Here is a 20,655-nt window from a genome sequence, read left to right as displayed (position 1 = left end):
CACATCGTTATATACCAGCTAGCCCAACTTCAGTAACCTTACAAACGTCACTGCTGTTTAGTTTCCTGTCTTCATTTATGTTGGAAATGATAGCAGAGCTGTACGTTTGAATTTTTTCAGAAATCTCTCAGTCAGAACATGTTATATCATGCTTAGGTAACTAGCAAAACTAGCTAACTTCCTGCTAACTTCTAACTCCGTTAAATGTAATAAATTCTGTTTTCATGGATGCCTGGATGTTAAACTTCATAGTTACACCTGGTAAAGCAGCAATGCTGATCGTTTTATTAAAGATGAAAGAATTTAGACAGTTTTTAACTCTCAGTGATGCTGCAGTGTTCATCTGACTTTGGGAGTTTACCCTACAGTATAAAGTACCTGGTGGTGTTAGTATTGCGAATTGCCATTATATAAATAAAATTCTTTTTAAAAATGTGCTGGTTTTAAGCTGGGTCCATACTGAATTTGAAATTTCAACATTGGCTGGCCTTTTTGCTTTCTGTGTGGAAAAATGTTTGACATATGATGCCATGGTACATACAGCAGAGCAGTCATTTCCCTTCATTGCAATGCCATTGCACTGTTAACTGTCAATTAATTGTTATTTTTGCACATCAAAACACACAAGCTGCTAAATCTCACTGACATGGTCTCTGGTTACCACATCACTGCTAGTGTCTTGCTGTGTACACTCCTTTAGTTGAAGTTCTTTGAGTTTTCAAATGTACACTGAAAAAAAGGGATTGGCCATCTCTTGGATTTATGTAAGAATCTTGTGTGCATTTAACACAATTGCCTAATGCTTTAAAGTTAAGTGTAACTCTATAGTATACTCTATCGGTATACCGAAAAAAGTAAATTGGGTGGTTGTTACATTTACAAAAGTCTAACCTGTAATTTGAAGACAAAAAATTAATGTTTCTATCTTGAACATAATTAAATCACGTAGGATCTGTATGAAATTCAACAACTTAATTTGTTCTTGTTGAGATGACATGATACAATCTAGTAAGAGTGGTTAGTTGCTGGACTCATGAAATTCACAAGATTGCACAAGATTTCAAGCGGCAGGAAAATCACTGGAGTTATAAGAGGCAGACAACTACACACACACCACGTGTATGCTATCGCTATTCATTGTGATTTACTTCGACTGCGACTGGATTGATAGCTCGGTGGTATGGTGGTTAGTGCTGTTGCCTCACAGCCAGAAGGTCATGGGTTCAAATCCACAATCTGGCTAGTTTACAGTTGTTTCTCTCTGGGTATTCTGGTTTCCTCCCACAGTTAAAAGTCATGCAGTCATTAGGGTTTAGTTAATTGGTGATTCTAAATTACCTGTTAATGTGAGTGCAAATGGTTGTCTCTATGTGATAGACTTGTGAGCTGTCAAGGGTGTACCCTGCCTCTTAACCTATCACTTCAGGGTTATGCCCCAGCCCCCCTGCAACTTGGATAAAGATAGGAGGGTGGTAGTATATATGTTAACCAGACTCTAGACTGGGGTAAAAGTTATTGAATAGTGTTGAAATAAAATGACAAAATTGTGAAGGATTAAACTATTCCAAGAGCTCAACTTACTTCATCTAAACATGTTTCAATCGCGTTTTATCAACACAAAATGCACAGGTTTATTGAATATGAATAAGTTGTGTTGATTTAACTCAGTTGTTTAAGTTTCTGCCAAAGCAAAACAGTTGTGTGCAACCAATGACCACTATTGACCACTAAGTAAATCCAACATGGCCTTTTTTTTTCAGTGTAGGTGGCAGGTAGAGACTTGAGTTAACAGACTCTTTTTTTTATAGAAACAGCTCCCACTTTGAGTTTGGGAGACAGACATCCTTTCTGACTTTAAATTTACCCTTAAAATTATTTATTTATTTATTTATTCATTTGCTAAAACTATTACTTAATCCCTAACTATAGCCCTAACCACTTGCCCGTAAATGAAGTCCCGAGAAACATTGGTATGCTGTATGGAATGTTCTGGGGTATTCAGAATAAACTTTTTTAAGTATCTAATATCAGTACTTAAAGTGCATGTAGGTGTCACCCTTTTTAATTGAGTGGTCAGAAATAATCTAATCCACATTAATCTGTCATCTAAAATCAAATAAAAATATCTGAAATCTATTCTTGTTGGGTTCAATTAGGATTGTAAAGAGACTGGCAGTGGAAACTCAGCTTAGAGAAAAAACCTCCAATCAAAATGAGACACTGACAGTGACTTAGGAAAAAAAATTGTAAGTTGCGTGTATTAAAATTTGAAACATTTAAATTGCCCAAAAAACATAGGAATGAACCAAACACATTTAACTCCTTTCAAACATTTAGTTCATTTCAATAATTCAGTGTTCAATACTGTCCCTTTAAGTGTCCATAAATTAGTGATGTGCGATACCACTGATTTCCTTTCCAATCTGATACCAAGTAATATTCAGGGCGGTATCGACGATACTGATCCGATACCGATACTTTGTACAAAAACTTATTTTATTTATTGTATCTCAAATTATAGCGTCATAATGATTACAGGACATCAGATTACTTGTTCTTATCACTTAATAATGCAGAGTTCATCATATAGAAATAAAAAAACTGAAGTTGTGCGCTATTTGAACATGTTGCTTGCCTGCAGCACTAAAGGACTCCGTGAGAGACGTCTGTCTCGCCCTAGCAGCACCTGTCCCTCTCCTCCTCTTCAGTTCATCTCAACATACGCTCGTCATACTCTGTGATATGATTTACTCTGAGGTGTTTGACGAGGTTAGTGATGTTGCCACAACCATACATGCCAACCCTCCCGATTTTTCCGGGAGAATCCCGAATTTCAGTGCCCCTCCCGAAAATCTCCCGGAGCCACCATTCTCCCGAATTTCTCGCGATTTTCCACCCGGGCAACAAAATTGAAAAACCATATCGCAGAATTCATAGCGCGGCCCAGCCAATTCCAGTTTCCAACAATGGCGACAGCTACTTAGTTTTAATATTACTCTTATTTCTCTTTCTGGGTCGCAAAAAAACTTTTAACATATTTTTTAGGTGAGAATGTAGCTGTGTAAACTTCAAATATCTGAGCCGATCGACACATCGTTTTCAAACCCCCGCGGTCTTTCACTACTCGGGTTAAACATGATATATAAGTCACTTTGATAACTTAAAAATGTTATTGTTTGGCTTTTTCGGTGTTTTATTTGTTCGTGAGTAAATCGGTTTGGCTGAGATTAAAGTTATTAGATTAGATTAAATTAAATTTAACTTTATTAATCCCTCAGGAGGGTTCCTCCGGGTTTTCAGACAGCTGAATAAACGTCAAACAAAAAACTGATTAAACAGAAGTATGAGACGGTCGAGAGTTTAAGTCAGCGCCCGGTTATATTTTAGATAGCAAGGAGCAGACGGCAGAGTTTCACTCCACCGAGGGAGCTCGTGACATACTACCCGGCTTTCTTTAGACCACGAAGGCCGGGTCCTCAGGTGGAAGCAGCCTCTGAATTTGGACACCCCCGCTGTTTCCGGGCCGGTCAATAATAACGGTGACATTTAACGTATTTTATCCGATAAATAAACACTGTAAAAAGTATTTATCACCCCCCCAACAGCCCTTTTGAATGTCTCCCTAATTCTGAGGTCTCAAGGTTGGCAAGTATGGCCACAACACCTCACTCTTGGAGCACTTTTTTGCCACATGTATCGCAAACCACGTCTCAGCTGTTTGTGGAGGTAAAATACGTCCGCACAATTACGCTCAGCCATTGTTGTGAGTGCGCACGCCAAGGGGCTGCCAGACATTTATACAGCCGTATTTCGCACATGACTATGAAAGGCAGAAGAGGAAGTAGTTCCTTTGAATGTAGACAATCCGAATGTTATAGTTTCTTTCCACTGTGTTCCTGTTAATGATAAACTATAAATTTACCCTAAATTACTAAAATATCAATATTTTAATGTGAGAATCGATTCTAGAACATAAATGATTGGTATCGGAGGAATCGATATTTCAGGATCGATCCGCATATCACTACCATAAATGTACCAGGTACGCTGTCCATTTCAGTTGAGTGCACTTAATAGTCACTATTTGGTAAGCATTTCAACGTTATTTGGATTGTCTTTATTTCACAGTTCATCTCTGTGATGCATCAGTTTTTATTAAGTAGTATCAGGCCTGACCCCAAAAAACAAGGTTGCAACATAAATTGTCCCAAGATCGCAGAAAAAAATGTGAATCCTTTAAAAAAAAGCAAAACAAAACAAAAAAAATGGAAATCGTTGTATCCTTCCACCCGCCAAGGTAACAGGTGGCCTTCAGATTGGGAGTATCCTTGGTTGACATCTCGAGTGACATCCAGTCCTTAGATGACACCCCTCAGTCCTTCACAGCAAAATCTCCAGTGTTAAATTAACACTGGAGAGTGTCTATATGGGTCCACTCCTCTGAGTGTTAAATACAACACTGTTGAGTGTTAAATTAACACTTTTGACAGTGTTATATGTTTAAAAGTAACCTAGTCAGTTTTGAAGATTAACAAAGACTAACATTGAGCAGTGCTGATTTTCTAACACTGGAAAATAACTCAAAATGTTAGAAATATTCCAGTGTTAGAAAACCAGCACTGCTCAGTGTTAGTCTTTGTTAATCTTCAAAACTGACTAGGTTACTTTTAAACATATAACACTGTCAAAAGTGTTAATTTAACACTCAACAGTGTTGTATTTAACACTCAGAGGAGTGGACCCATATAGACACTCTCCAGTGTTAATTTAACACTGGAGATTTTGCTGTGTTAGCAGCAGATTTCCACCACATAAAAAAACACACAAAAAACAGCCAGGATATTCCTCACAGAATACGATAACTCCTTTGGCCCAACACGTTACAGGACTGAAACTCACACAACAGTTTTGTGCATCTACAAAACAAAATCATTGCTCAAAACCACAATTCATGGAGCTTTTCTACCCATTAAGAATGGGGCAATATACAGAGAAATTTGCATGTGCAGACAGATGCAGTAAAATAAAATTACCTGGCACTGAGCAGAGCTACTGTGCATTCATAGTACATGGGGAAACTCAATACTCAACAAAAAAGTAACATTTAAAATTAAAAAAAAAATAAATAAAACACCATTGGCAATAAAATAACCATGGGTTATATAGGCACTGATTTGACCAAATCATGAAGGCATGAAAAGAAATTTTAGACCCTGTATTTCTAACAGCCTTTACTGAAAGTGATCTCACATCCATATAGCCAGTGAATTACATGGCGATGCATCAAAGGCTCTAATACAGTGGCTTGCAAAAGTATTCGGCCCCCTTGAACTTATCCACATTTTGTCACATTACAGCCACAAAAATGAATCTATTTTATTGGAATTCCATGTGAAAGACCAATACAAAGTGGTGTACACGTGAGAAGTGGAACAAAAATTATACATGATTCCAAACATTTTTTTACAAATAAATAACTGCAAAGTGGGGTGTGCGTAATTATTCAGCCCCCTTTGGTCTGAGTGCTGTCAGTTGCCCATAGACATTGCCTGATGAGTGCTAATGACTAAATAGAGTGCACCTGTGTGTAATCTAATGCCAGTACAAATACAGCTGCTCTGTGGCGGCCTCAGAGGTTGTCTAAGAGAATATTGGGAGCAACAACACCATGAAGTCCAAAGAACACACCAGACAGGTCAGGGATGAAGTTATTGAGAAATTTAAAGCAGGCTTAGGCTACAAAAAGATTTCCCAAGCCTTGAACATCCCACGGAGCACTGTTAAAGCGATCATTCAGAAATGGAAGGAGTATGGCACAACTGTAAACCTACCAAGATAAGGCCGTCCACCTAAACTCACAGGCCGAACAAGGAGAGCGCTGATCAGAAATGCAGCCAAAAGGCCCATGGTGACTCTGGTCGAGCTGCAGTGATCTACAGCTCAGGTGGGGGAATCTGTCCATAGGACAACTATTAGGCTACGTTCAAACTGCAGGTCTTAATGCTTAATTCCGATTTTTTTGATCAAATCCTTTTTTTTTTTGGTCTGCTTGTTCACACTACAAATAAAATGCGACAGCAAACGCGCTCTAGTGTGAACGCCCAAAGCAGCCCGCATGCACAAAAGAAGACGTCACACACAACGCGCTCTGTTTAGACCCAGAGCAAACAATATTGTTTGACTGATGGCCCTTAATATAAAGACTTCGGACTTTACGTTTCCCAGTTTTTGCTTTAAGGTATTTTGTTATTTACATAATAATGTAAATAACCTAATAATTATCCTTATTGCTGTTTTAGAGAGGAGTGGTGCTTCAAAGGATAGTTGCAGATTCCTGTCAGAATCTGCAGATTATACAGTATAAATACAATGTTCACGTTTCTCCAACGTTGTCTTCCCAACAGTTTCACTGACATCTACGCTGGATGGCCAGGAAGCGTTCGCGATGTCTTATCGGGTGCTTCTCCGGAGCTGATAATTGGCGTCTGTCTTGTGTCAGTGACGTAAAAGACGGATTTAATGTGACATGACCATTCAAACAGCAGTCGCTTTCTAAAACATCGGATATGTATCGGATACAGTACCACATACGAAAGTGAGCCAGATCGGATTTGAAAATATCGGATTTGTGCCGTTCACACTGTCATACCATGATCGGATATGGGTTGCATAGGGTCAAAAAAATCAGATTTGATGCGCTTTCCTTGAAATTTTAGCTTGAGTCCCACTTGCTTGCTCAAGGTTAATTTCTGAGCTTTCTATCTATGACCTTCCTGTGTACAGCATGGGAACCTCTTGTGATATGACACGTTCTAAATACAATTACTAATGGGCAGGATCTGCAATACACTCTCCTGCAATGTTTGATTAGAGCTTTCCTAACTCAGTTAGTACTTTTTTAGTTTAAGAGCAGCAAGGTAAGCTGTCAGAGAAAGAAACTGCTTCATCAACACTGCAGCAGCTCTTTACTCCCTCAATTTTCTAAACTCAAGTGTCCTCAGAGCTGAAGTATACCATCCACACAGAGAAACTTCCATTAATATCTGCAAACAATGTCAGCGGACACACACGCACAGTTACATTTTAAAAATGCTGTTTACTTCAACCAAAGTCAGGTGCTGGACGAGAGCGATGTGAAGTCAGGGCAGCATCATGTTTTTGTGCAGCACTGACAGAGAGAGACACATAAATAGAGATGTGATTATACACACTCACTGTCAGTCTTAGAGTCACACATGCCTAACAGCACACACGCGCGCTGAAGTAAGAACTGATTGGAATGCATTGAGGCTGCTGTCCTGATTTCGTATTTTGAGGTAAGAGACAAACGACTGCAAAGTCCCAGTGAGGTGCGTCAAATAGTGATGGGATTTCCGGCTCTTTTTAGAGATCCGGCTCTTTCGGCTCTGCTCACTAAAAAGAGCCGGCTCTTTCGGCTCCGAACCGGCTCTTCAGGTTGTTTTGTTGCTTTAATTAATTTATCATTAACAATAATATAAAAATATGCAGAAAAGGAATTACTAATGTAAAAAAAGTGGTTTCATTTATATATGTTTATATATGGCCCCTAGAGACAAAACACGTACAAACTCTAAAGCATATACAAACTCCAAAAAGCACGTACAAACTCCAAAACACATTTCTAGCGTTAACTGAACTTCCAAAACAGAGCTACCCAGATCACTTAAATTACACAATTGAAAGCATGTGTGTATTGTTTGTGTATTTATAGACAAGCACTCATATTTATTCAAATAATTAAAAAAAAAAAAAAGTTCATTTACCTGTTACTACCACACACCAAATCCGGTTGTTGATACTTTCTGGCTTGTGTAGCCACTAGGTAACAAAAGCTCACCACTGCGCCCTAGCATCCTGGAGCACTTCTGTTGTCTTTTGTACGTGATTCTGAGTTTGTACGTGCTTCTGAGTTTTTACGTGTTTTGGAGTTTGTGCATGCTTCTGAGTTTTTACGTGTTTTGGAGTTTGTGCATGCTTCGGGGTTTGTAAGTGCGTCTGAGTTTTTACGCGTTTTGGAGTTTTTACGCGTTTTGGAGTTTTTACGCGTTTTGGAGTTTGTACGTGCTTTGTCTCTAAGGGCCACCATAAATATACTTTATTTATTCACTCCACATAAAATGTAATAAATAAATCATATAATACAAAAAACAACTATTTACATTTTAAACTGTTAACTATTTAAATTTTCAGCTTTTTCCTTTTTAAACAAATTTAAAGTGAAACAACACAAAACACTGCAAACCACAACACAATTAAATATAAATTAAAATATTAAAACAAAAAGAAGATGCACATTCTCTGTCATATGGGCCTGCATGATTTCTGAATCCTTTATCATCTGCAACTGAAAATAGTGGATGATTACTATACCTTTCTAATGTGACGTTGTTGTCCCTCGCTCTTTTTCTCTCTGGCTCTGTTCCTGTGCTACTGCGAGTGTAAGTAACGCCCCTCCCCCCTCTGCCCAGTGCAAAGTACAGGCCACGCGTGCGGAGTTTAGCGGAAAAAAGGGCGAGAGAGAGGGTGAGAAAAAAAAAAAAAAAAAAAAAAAAAAAAAAAAAAAACCTCACGGCTCCCAATAAGGAGCCGACTCGCGTCGTTCACTTCAAAGAGTCGGCTCTAAGAGCCATTTCGTTCGCGAACGACCCATCACTAGCGTCAAAGCAATGATTTTATTCAAACACATATATGTGGGAAGCCGAGCACGATCACTCAAATAGCATCGATCTTTCCAGAACAATGTGTAATGTTCTTCTTTATTGTGAATTCCACTGTGGATTAGTATGCTGTCCTTCGGCACAGTTGCACACAGCTGGTGACACCCAAGCTTTCCAATGCATTTTCAAACAGGTCTGTCTGTCTGTCTGCCTTCACAAGCTAAGGCTGATATTCCCTCAATCAGCACTTTTTTCTCTTTCTGAATAAAAACATGACCCAGTTTCGGGTTTCTGTTCTGAAAAAACAAAAGCATCAATAGTGCAGTGGAGGAACAGAGGTAAAGATTTGACAGGTTTCATTAGAGAAGCATTGTAAACCATCTCCTGTAAGAGAAAGAGCTTGACCCATTGGTTTTTGGACTGCTGCATTAGCATTTTAATCATCACAATTTTAATTAAAAAGCCAAAACTAGCAGTTAGCATAGTTGTTTATAATTATCCTAGACAGCTGTATTTATGGTGTTATGTAAGAGGCTAATAAATTACTAGACTTTCTTGGTCTTTTTGGTTGTTATGTAGCTCACAATATTCATGCCATATTTACTCAATATTTTGTAAATGTGGAACTGTCTCTTTAGCAAAAATGCAAGAGAAATCTTCTAACTGTAACTTTTATAATTATGTTAGGCCAACAAGTGAAATTCTGCGTTAGCTGTGCATTACTTGACTTACTCAATACCAAAGGTACTGTCTTGTACTGCTTACAGTAATTCTCTTTCGGACAGTATCAAAATTACACTGAAAGTGTAAAAGTGATAGGCGCAAAACTCAAAACATAGCATGCCTAGAAAACTTCTAATATGATTAAGACTTCCCACTCTGTTAACTTCTGGTTTAACAAGAGGCATATGGGAGGAAGCCCAGATTGATTAGACCTCTATGGACCTGAAGCCCCAAAATTAACATCTGGTTTGTGAATATTTTGTCTTTGTTATCATTAATTACACTTCTAACATCTGGTTATCATTTATAAATGAGTGCCACTGACGGAGTGTTGTGAATCCTTACCCAACCCAGCATTGTATGGGAAAAATAGTCTTTGTGAGAAGACTTGAGAGTCGAAAGAAAATAAAATATGTAGAAGCTGCTCTAAATATTATTAGATATTTTAACAGTCTTTTATCTACATTCACTTTTATAATAATAATAATAATAATAATATTAATATTATTATTCACTTTTATTCTTTCAGTGCTATCTTGCAAGTGACCTGTGCATAAGCCCTCAATTGCAGCCACGTTCTGGACAATGAAATTACCTGGATTTACAGTGGCCTCTTTGATCAGCTTGGGTATTTCCCCTCTCCCACCATTTATATAATATACCCCATTGAGTAACACTGACTTTCTGCCACTAAAATATAAAGTTTACTATCCGATTCAATTTCTGTAAAAATGTCTCAAATTCACACACCCCTGTTCTCTGCTGGCCATCGGGGCGGGGGGGCTGGGAGGAGGTGTTGGCCGTCTGATTGGGATCTGGGATGCGGGGCCTCCTTGCTCCTGCGGAGCCTGGGGCGGTCCGCTTGCCTCCACCCCGGGGGAAAGGGTAACATCTCCTGGGTCTAGGTGCCGCTTCCCCCTCCAGGGGCGAGGGAACCTGGACCTGGGGTATAGAGTTTGTTTGGGGAGTGTGATTGTGTGTACAGTGTCCATGTATGTCTATCCCTACGTTGGGTGAGTGCTGAGTATTTGTATATGTGTGCATGAGGGTGGGAATGCATGTTTGTGTCTGTGTGTGCCTGTTTGTCTGTGTTTATATGTCAGGTCGGGTCTTACACTCCACCTCTCTGGGTACTCGCAGGCCCTCCAAAGGCCTATCTCACCGCAATCCCTGCCGGTAACTGATGCCCTCAGGGGTCGGTGCGTTGGTGGTTCTTGGTGTCTGGGGCTGGGCGCTCAGGTATGTACCAGCTCACTCCCGGTGACTACTTGGCGGGGCCTGGTGCCTGTTGCTCGGTCAGGCCTCTTCCGGGGCAAAGGGGGCCCTCGGGCCTCCGGCCTCTGGGCCTGCGGCTTGGTTCACTCTGGCACAGCTGGCTGCCGGCCGGCAGCCAGCTGTGCCGGCCGGCACGCCAGTGCAGCCCCCTCTGGCTTCTGCTCCGTGGCTACTGGGTGACCCCTCATCTGGGGCTCTCCTCAGCTCTTCCCAGGAGGGTGGCACAATGCCCCTCCAGTGGTCCTCCTTGGGCTCTCGCTCACTTGGCTCTCTACATCCTCTAGCTGACCATTACATGGGGAAACCTTTTGAATACAAGCGCGCTGATCCACACAGGTGTGCACACGGGTGTCCACTGTTCATAGACATAAACTATACCTTTATTGGCTGCTATTTCCAAGCACAATGTGCGCTGTCGGTCCTACTTGCTACACAACAACATTCAACATTTAATATTTACTGCTGTTTACACTTAGCTAGATTAATGTGATGGTGTTGTGTTTAGTATGTTGCTCTGTTGTTGTTGTTTTTTTTTGCTTGTTTTCTCTTGTTTTTCTCTCAACAGGTGATCCAGGAGATTTTTTTTTATTTTTTTTTCTCTTCTTTCTCTTTTTAAGTGCCCTCTCTCACTGTCCCTCTTCCCTTCTGTTTTTCTTTTCCTTCATCTTTCTTTCTTCCTTTCCTATCCCTCAGTCATGTCTGTCCCGTCTGTAACAACTGAAAATATAATAAAATAAATAATAACAACAAAGGTTGATCAAATGGACCAATACGGCAAGGTCATGATGATCCATTTGGCAAAGTAAATCCATTGGGTATCCTTGTTGGTCTTCAGACAAAAATTCTGACGGCTAAAGAACCAAATGGGACAGGCAAAAAATAAAAATAAAAAAAATGTCTGAAATTACCATGTGCCTCGCATATCTTGAGAATATCACCTAATGAATTCTAAAGAAGGCAAATTAATTCTCTGAGTGTCCTCACTTGAAGGTATTCCCCTTACACTTTCCTCACCCTTTGATGGGGGGAGATCAGAGCCTGTGTCCGTTTAAGGGCTGGAGTGCTGTATGAGAGGTACTTCTGCCTGAGAGGCACAAGAGGATATTGTAACTAGGTGATGCTTTTGTATTAAAAAATAAAACCGAGATAGAGACGATGATGAGGGCTTAATATCTTAAGAGTGTGGTATTGCCACTACTAAACTTTGGTTCTGGGTCAGACGTTTGTACAGTATCCAGTAGTCCTGTTACCTTTAATTAGGTCTATCACTACTATCCAAGCAGTTTTTTAGAACTGTATGAAACAACACATCATCATCTTTAAGACGACCAACAGTCTCCTCTAAAAAGGACAGAGTCACAGGCTCAAATCTGTCAAAGACAGCAGAGCAGGAAACAGAGACTGAGAGGTCATGAGCACAAGGACAGATTTGAGCCCTTGTGGAGGAGACCTTCTCAATAAAAAAGTGTAAAAAAATTTCACAGGCTTCTGATGAGGGCTCGATACAGTCAGTATATGGTGCACTAAGAACAGAGTTAATAGTTTTAAATAAAACACACGGGTTGTGGCAGTTTGACAAAATAATGTCAGATAAGTGTTTTCTTTTGGCATCTTTTACAGTTCTTTGATATTGACGCCAACAGTCCTTCAGCATCTGGAATGACACTTGTAGTTTGTCCTTTTTCCACTTGCGCTCAGCTCGACGGCAGTCGCGTCTGACAGCTCGGGTCATGTCGTTCAACCAGGGCTCAGATTTAGTTTTAGGCAGTCTGGTTTTTAATGGAGCCACAGTGTCCAAAGCAGTCCGACAGGTGGAATAAAACCATCAGTTCCTCAGTCTGGCTGCATAAAAAATCCGGGATCTTACAGATCTGGTCAAAGACTGTTGAAAAGTGTTCAGCAGTGGAGGAGTTAAAAACACAACAGCGCTGAGCAGCAGCGCGAGGTTTAACTGAGGCACAGGCAAGAGGAACTTCAAACATCACAGGACTGTGGTCAGAAAACACAGCATCACAAACTTTCCCAGGTTTTTCACCCTGATCGTAGAAGGACTGTTTAAGTCGCAGCAGACTGGCCAAAGCTTTAGAGGCAGAAAGTTCATTGTATTGGGCCCGAAGCAGCACTAAATTTCGGTGTATTTCAGGGGACCTTGTTTGATAGTATTCATTTTGTAATTCCTTTATTTTTGTCTCTAACTGTTTTGCCTTTTGGAAAGTCAGTCATGCTTTAGAGCTAGTGATGCTAATTATTTGGCCCCTAATAAAAGCCTTAAAAGCCTCCCATCTTATGCTTGCAGAAGTTTCTGTTTTATTCATTTCAAAATAGAGGCTAATTTGTTCATCCAAAAGTGAGACAAAACTAGGGTCCGCCAACCATTTTTGTTTGCAACGCCAAATCCTAGCATCTTTCACAAGCTTTGAGTCCTGATATACCAATGAATTAGGAGCATGATCTGAGATTAGAATCACCTCATAGGAGCATTCTTTGATTTTATGTCTCAACTCTGCAGATATCAAAAAGAAGTCAATTCTTGAATATGACTTGTGTGCACCAGAATAACATGAGAACTTTAGAACGTCCGGATTTTCTTCCCTCCAGATATCTATTAAGTTCAATTCCTTCATAAAGTGCTGTATAGTTACCCTACTACGGGTGTGAGACTCTTCGGTTCCCGAGCTCCTATCTTTCACCGGCTCTAGTACACAGTTAAAATTGCCTGCCACCACACATTTACCAGGAAAAGAGGACAACATAAGGAATAAGTTTTGAAAAAAGATAGGGTCATCTGTATTAGGAGCATAGATGTTTGCCAAGATAATTTGTTCATTTAGTAAGTTCCCTTGAATGACAAGGTAACGTCCAAATTTATCTTTGGTGACTTTGTTTACCTGGAGTAGTATGGATTCGTGCACCAAAATGGTGACCCCTCTCGCTTGAGAGTTAAACGATGCAGACAAGACCTTGCCTCTCCACCTCCTCTTAATTTTCAAGTCCTCATTATGCATCAAATGTATTTCCTGAAGAAACACAATGTTAGACTGCAAAAATTTTATTCTGTTCATGACTTGTTTAACTTTCTTCAGATTTCGTAACCCTCTGCAGTTCCATGATGTGATTTTGATTTTTATCTCACTAGACATTTCTTGTAGATTGTGTAGTTATATTCCCCAAACAAGTGAAAATATATGTCAAAAAAATTACAAAAAGCTGAGAAATTTCATTATCAGCGTACAGGGTGCAGGATTGTTGTGGTTTCTCTGCCCAACTCTGTGAGCCCTCTCTACCGTTAGTTTTGTACGCCCCAGCGGCAACTCCAGTGAATCCGGCAGCCAACTCTCCAGAAAGGCACAGACATCCTCGCCCTCCACTCCCTCCATTTGGTTGACCATCCTCAAATTGGAGCGCCTTGATCTTGTCTCCAGGTCCAGCAGTTTGTCCTCCAAATCTTTATTTTTATTTTCAAGGACTTGTACTTTTGTTTCGGAGGGAGGCGACGTTATCCTCAGTTGTTGAAATCCTAGTTTCTGCTTCTGTGACGCGCTCTACGCAGTCAGTAATGTCTTTCCTCACACTCTCAACAGCGGACAATATGCCGTCAAACCTGGTGGAAAACTCTGTTTTCATGTTGTTGATAGCGGTCAGGATCATGGCCGATGTGGGGCAGGACTCTCCTGCCGCCATATCCTTGCTTCTGTCTGGCGTATTAATCTCTGGAGTCCCGCTAGCGTTAGCCGCACCGGAGTCCATGGCCTCACTGCTAGCTGGTGAATCCTTGCTAGCCCTCGACTTCGTAAAGTCCGACATTTTAGCTTGGAGAGTTTTGTTCCGCCCTTGACTGACTTTCTTCTGTGACACCAGCATAACCCTAAGTTTATTTGTCGAAATAGGGGTGATTCACCTACTCAAGTACAATATTTTAGCAGGATTTTGCCAACAGGGTAGCAGAGCAGGTTAACGCATGTCCGCTCAGCTCGCCACCATACTGGAAGTCACCCCACATACATATTTTATGAGTTTTTTTTTACTCAGAAGTACCACTGCAGGACTTGGTTGTGCATTAGCAACAAAAAGTTTAATCTGAGCCTGAGAGGGTTAAAAGTAACTTCTAGTAGTGGCTCCATAAAAAAATATGTTGTGGGTTGCCACTACTTTCACTCCAATTATTTTCTCTGCCAAAGGTCTTATCACTGTGTAGCTACAGATCAAAACATCCAGCAGTGTTTGACAGCTGTGGTCAGACTTAGTCATTCAATTTACAGCTTTACTTTTCCACAAAGAAACTCTAATTAATGGGGAAATTGATCTTTCCTCACTGTTTCCATCACTGTCTCTTTCATTTTCATTTATTTGAAAACTCCACCTACCCTATTCTTCACTCTTCTCATCTCTGCCTTAGGCTATCTCTCTAAACATTTCTCTTCTCACTGCTGTTGATACAGCAGTGTGGGGTTTTTTCCCCCCTTTTTTCCTTTATTCAGGATTATTTTATCCTGTAAAAGTGATTGGTAGGCCACTTCTTTGTTCCACATATGTGTGGTTGCAGGATTCTTAACATGCAGTCAAACGAGGACTGCTGTATAGCATATAATCATGCTCAGCTAAATAGCTGATAGGCATTTTGTTCTCCATTTGGGAGTAATATTGTTCAAGGCCTTAGTTCTTTCTTTTCATAATCACAGTATGAATGTGTGTGGGAGGAAGGAGGTCTCCTCTTTCTCCCTCAGCCTCAGCCTGTCTTCTTGTTTGCTTGATGCATCTCTTAATATACTGCTTTCCAGCCCTGCTATTTGTGCTTGGATAGAATTCTTATTTTATCCTATCATTACCATTTGCTTGTATTTAAAGCTAGATTTTTGGATGTTAGCAAACTCTTTTTCTAACAAAGGAAGAGCTTAACCCATAAATATTAAAGGCAAGTCTTAAAACTGAAACAATAGAATCCATGCCTCATTTCCACAAACCATTTCCACTGCGTAATGTTATTAACACATCTTATCTGCTGTGAACAAAAGTCAGTGGAAAAGTCAGAGAGAATTTACTGCTGATCAGCTAATTTATAGAGGATGACATTCAGGAAAAATGTCAGACTGTCATATATTTTATAAAGAGTGTCACTGGACTAATATGCTTAGTTGGGAAAGACAAAACACCAGCGTTTGCTTCTGCTTTAGGACACAGGGAACAATATTGAACAATATTGCAACAAACCTTTACTTGGATAAGAAAATAAAAAAAAAGATACAATACTGCTATATCAAAAAACGTTATTGACTTACTAAGGTTAAGGTTACTTTTACTCATTTATATAAAATATTTCCATAAATTATGTGGATAATCTTTGAATTGAGGTGTTCACAGCTTCATTGACACGAGCACCTAACCATGCAGCAGGCCTTTACAAACATTTGTGAAAGAATGAGTTGTTCTCAGTTCCAACATGGTACTGTGATTTTGTGAAATTTCTTTCCCCCTAGATATTTCAGGATCAGGTAGGAGGCATTATTGCAAAGCTGAAACATTTAAGAACCACAGAAAAGAATCAGCTGCAAATGGATAGACCACAGTCATCAAGTGCACGGTGTGTAAAAGTGTGTGACGCTCTGCTGACTCAGTAACTGTAGAGTTTAACACCTCCATTGGCATTAACATCAGCACAAAGACAGTGCACAAGAAGCTTTATGGCATTGCCAAGTATATTTGGCATACCCAAATGTACATCTTCTAACAGAAGGAGTCAAAAGTGGAATTTATGGCCCCACAAAGATAGCTTCTTCATTATTTGCTCCAGTCTGCCTGGAGAGCTCTGTTGCCAAATGGAGAAAGTGCTCAAGGTAAGTGGTACAACTGGTCTGTGGGTCACTCCTGCTTGTGCTGTTGTTGGTCAACGAGCTTCCTTGTGAAGAAAAATATTAAAAACAATCAAAAGTGTCTACTGCAGTCACTGTCTGTGCTTTTCGTGTGTTTTCTAAATATGTATTTAAAGTTGTTCTCACAGCTTTCCCATTCAAAGTATAATTTGTTATGTGCTAAGTATTTACCTGCTTTTAAGACCTGCTAATGACCAGATGATTTTTATGATGTTTGCTATATGTATGCTATTTTTTCAAGTCTAAATTGTAAGACTTGGTACTTTTCTTTTCCCTTGACTGGATAGAATGCAGAGAACATGGTTAAATCAGCAGCAGCAGCAGCCATATGCTCATACCTTCATGCTCTACCTTTTCATTTTGTTACAACATTACACTGCACACAGTCCCATAAATAGCTCACTGTGCATATTATACAAGCTTGTGCTGCAGCCTCTAGCCTGGTTATAAATCACACAATTATGGTGAAAGCGTGGAATAAAAACATCAAATGAATGCTAAGTCTGACAAAACATTCCATGAAGCGTATACTGACAGAAAGCATGAGGAATGTCAATAAGCAATTTGTGTACTTGAATGAAAAGATTTTCAGGGTGCTGGTTGTGATGATAGTTGGGATGTTCAAATGGCTTTCTGAATATGGAGATACAGCTCTTGATGTGTTTATGTCCCATAGACAATATGCAATGTGGGTTGTTACAGGCATGTGACATGATGCAGCACAGAACATTTTAGTTATTTTATAACTGTAAGGAATGCCTTTACACCAGTTCTATCACTTCCATTTTACATTTCTGACTTTTTGTTTGTGTGTTTTGTTCTTTTGTGTTTTTTTTTTTTTTTTAAGTTTTAAAGTATTCATCAAAACGCATTCAACTGTGGAGAATAGGAGCATCAGGGCTTTGTGAAATCTCTGGGGCCCCATGGATAAGGATGCCAAGCCCTAAGGCTCATCCCAGCTGGATGAGTAATTGCATAAAATTTTCAGTGTGGAGAGATGCAGAGAGCTTCTTTTGAGTGGTGAACACATATGGATATACCTTACATTATACAGTGCATTTTTATGCATCAGTTCGTATCCCGTGATGTCAGGTTTGCACAAGTTAAAATTACAATTTTTGGTGACAGAAAAGACACAGAAAAAAATTGAGAATTTATCAGGAGTAGACAAGTCCAGCTGTTGCCTGCTACCTTAACTGGCTGGTAGCTGTAATGTCCTATTGAACATGGAGATGTAAGATTAGTATCAAGTGTATCATTTAAACACTGAATAATTACACTCTTACCCAAGAACGTGGATTTGTGCTCTTTACACAAGACATAGCTCTGATTATGACTCATGGGATATATTGATAATATACAACCCAACCAAAACCTGATTCGCAGGTGATAAATAATGTTTTAGTGGTGTTAAGAGGTTAAGGGATTGACCTTTCGAGAGACACCCGGAATGGCTAACCGAAGGTCGGACGGTCCTGATCCCCAAGGACCCCAAGAAGGGACCGGTCCCATCCAACTACCGACCAATAACCTGCCTCAGTACTACATGGAAGCTCCTGTCAGGCATCATATCGGCTAAGATGAACAGGCACATGGGTCAATACATGAGCGGGGCACAGAAGGGATTGGCAAGAATACCAGAGGCGCAAAACACCAGCTACTGGTAGACAGAACAGTCAGCCGAGACTGCAAGACCAGGCTGACCAACCTGTGCACTGCCTGGATTGATTACAAGAAGGCCTATGACTCAGTGCCCCACAGCTGGATACTGGAATGCCTAGAATTGTACAAGATCAACAGGACCCAAAGAGCCTTCATCAGGAACTCAATGGGGATGCGGCGTACAACACTAGAGGCCAACTCCAAGCCCATAGCACAAGTCACCATCAAGTGCGGGATCTACCAAGGAGATGCTCTGTCCCCACTGCTGTTCTGCATAGGCCTGAACCCCCTCAGTGAGATCATTAACAAGACTGGCTACGGATACCAACTACGGAACGGAGCAGTTGTCAGCCACCTCCTGTACATGGATGACATCAAGCTTTATGCCAAGAGTGAACGAGACATCGATTCACTGATCCACACTACCAGGATATACAGCAATGACATCAGGATTTCATTCGGGCTGGAGAAGTGTAGTCGGATGATAACAAAGAGAGGGAAGGTAGTCAGAACTGAGGGGATCGAGCTACGAGAAGGCAAAATGGCAGACATAGAGGACACCTGGGGATCCCGCAGGCGAATGGGAACCATGAAGAGGCAGCTAGGAAAGCTGCAACCACCAAGTACCTGCAGAGGGTCAGGCAAGTCCTGAGGAGTCAGCTGAACGGTAAGAACAAGATCCGGGCTATCAACACCTACGCCCTGCCCGTGATCAGGTACCCAGCTGGTATAATAAGTTGGCCAAAGGAGGAGATAGAAGCCACTGACATAAAGACAAGAAAGCTCCTTACCATGCATGGAGGGTTTCACCCCAAGTCCAGCACCCTGAGGCTGTACGCTAAGCGGAAGGAAGGGGGCCGGGGACTGGTGAGTGTCAGCACCACAGTCCAGGATGAAACAACGAACATCCAAGAATACATTGGGAAGATGGCCCCAACTGACTGAGTGCTCAGTGAATACCTCAGGCAACAGAAACCCAAAAAAGAGGAGGGAGCCGAGGAACCATCATGGAAGGACAGGCCCCTGCACGGTATGTACCACCGGCAGATAGAGGAGGTGGCTGATATCCAGAAATCCTACCAGTGGCTGGACAAAGCTGGACTGAAAGACAGCACAGAGGCACTAATCATGGCAGCACAAGAACAAGCTCTGAGTACAAGATCCATAGAGGCTGGGGTCTATCACACCAGGCAAGACCCCAGGTGCAGGCTGTGTAAAGATGCCCCTGAGACAATCCAGCACATAACAGCAGGGTGCAAGATGCTAGCAGGCAGGGCATACATGGAATGCCATAACCAAGTGGCTGGCATAGTATACAGAAACATCTGTGCCGAATATGGCCTGGAAGTTCCGAGGTCAAAATGGGAGACGCCCCCAAGGGTGGTGGAGAATGACCGAGCTAAGATCCTGTGGGACTTCCAGATACAGACGGACAAAATGGTGGTGGCTAACCAACCGGACATAGTGGTGGTAGACAAACAGAAGAAGACTAGAGTCTAGAAATGAATATTGCTGTACTTTTAATTTAAAAGTTTTAGGTTTGAATAAAATGGATTCTGGCCTTGTCTTACCTTTTTTTAACTAAGGATTACATTGGGTTTTGAAGTCTGAAGTCTGGATGAATGAGGTTTTATTTAAAATATAATTGATTGTGGTTTGTCAGTGTTAACTTCCACTGTTAATGGAGAATGGTCTTGGTCCAGCCATCTGCTAGAAGCAGATATACCTTGTCTGTTGTCCTCAGGCTGCAGCAGAACCAATTTCTTTATTGGCTCTACTACTCAGATGCAAGGGAGAAGGAAGCCAGATAAATGAATTCCTCTCGGCTACAAGCTGATATTAACGCTCATGCTATCCTTTGTATCAAGGGCCATGCAAAAAACAATAGAGAGGCAATGAAAGACAGTTAGTGACTAAGAAAGTGGGTTGTGTTGAGGGAAGACAGATGGTAAAAGAGACTGTTTCTCAGTTTGCATGTTTGTTTATGTCTTTGATGCTTTGTAAATAAAAGCTAATGGCCAAAATACAACTCCAAAAGAAAAAAACAAGAGTGAGTTTAATTGGAATATAAGAAATCACTGAACAGGCAGATGAGTATTGAACTCATGAAGTTATTATATGGAGGAAAAGAGATGCTTGTTTTTTTTGGGGGGGGGGGGTTTAAGAGATTTTAATATCGGGTATTAAAATCTCTTAAAAAAAACAAAAAAAAAACAAAAAAAACCAAGCATCAAACCTCTGGAACTGTCAAGTACATTACTTCAAATTAACTGAAAACTGCAGTTCCTCAAATGGCCACTTGATTAACCTTATAACCTTTTTTCTTTTTCCTCTTTTAATTAAATTGAAACTCTATCAATTTTGCAAATATTGTCCAGTGTTCTGATTCAGGTCATTCACTCCTGCTATGTATTGCCAGCAGAGATGGGCAGTAATGCGTTAAAAGTAAT

The sequence above is a fragment of the Perissodus microlepis genome, chromosome 15 (genome assembly GCF_051167445.1).
Source record: "Perissodus microlepis isolate ML-2025 ecotype Zambia chromosome 15, ASM5116744v1, whole genome shotgun sequence".
Lineage (NCBI taxonomy): Eukaryota > Metazoa > Chordata > Actinopteri > Cichliformes > Cichlidae > Perissodus > Perissodus microlepis.
Note: the sequence above shows the minus strand (reverse complement) of the source record.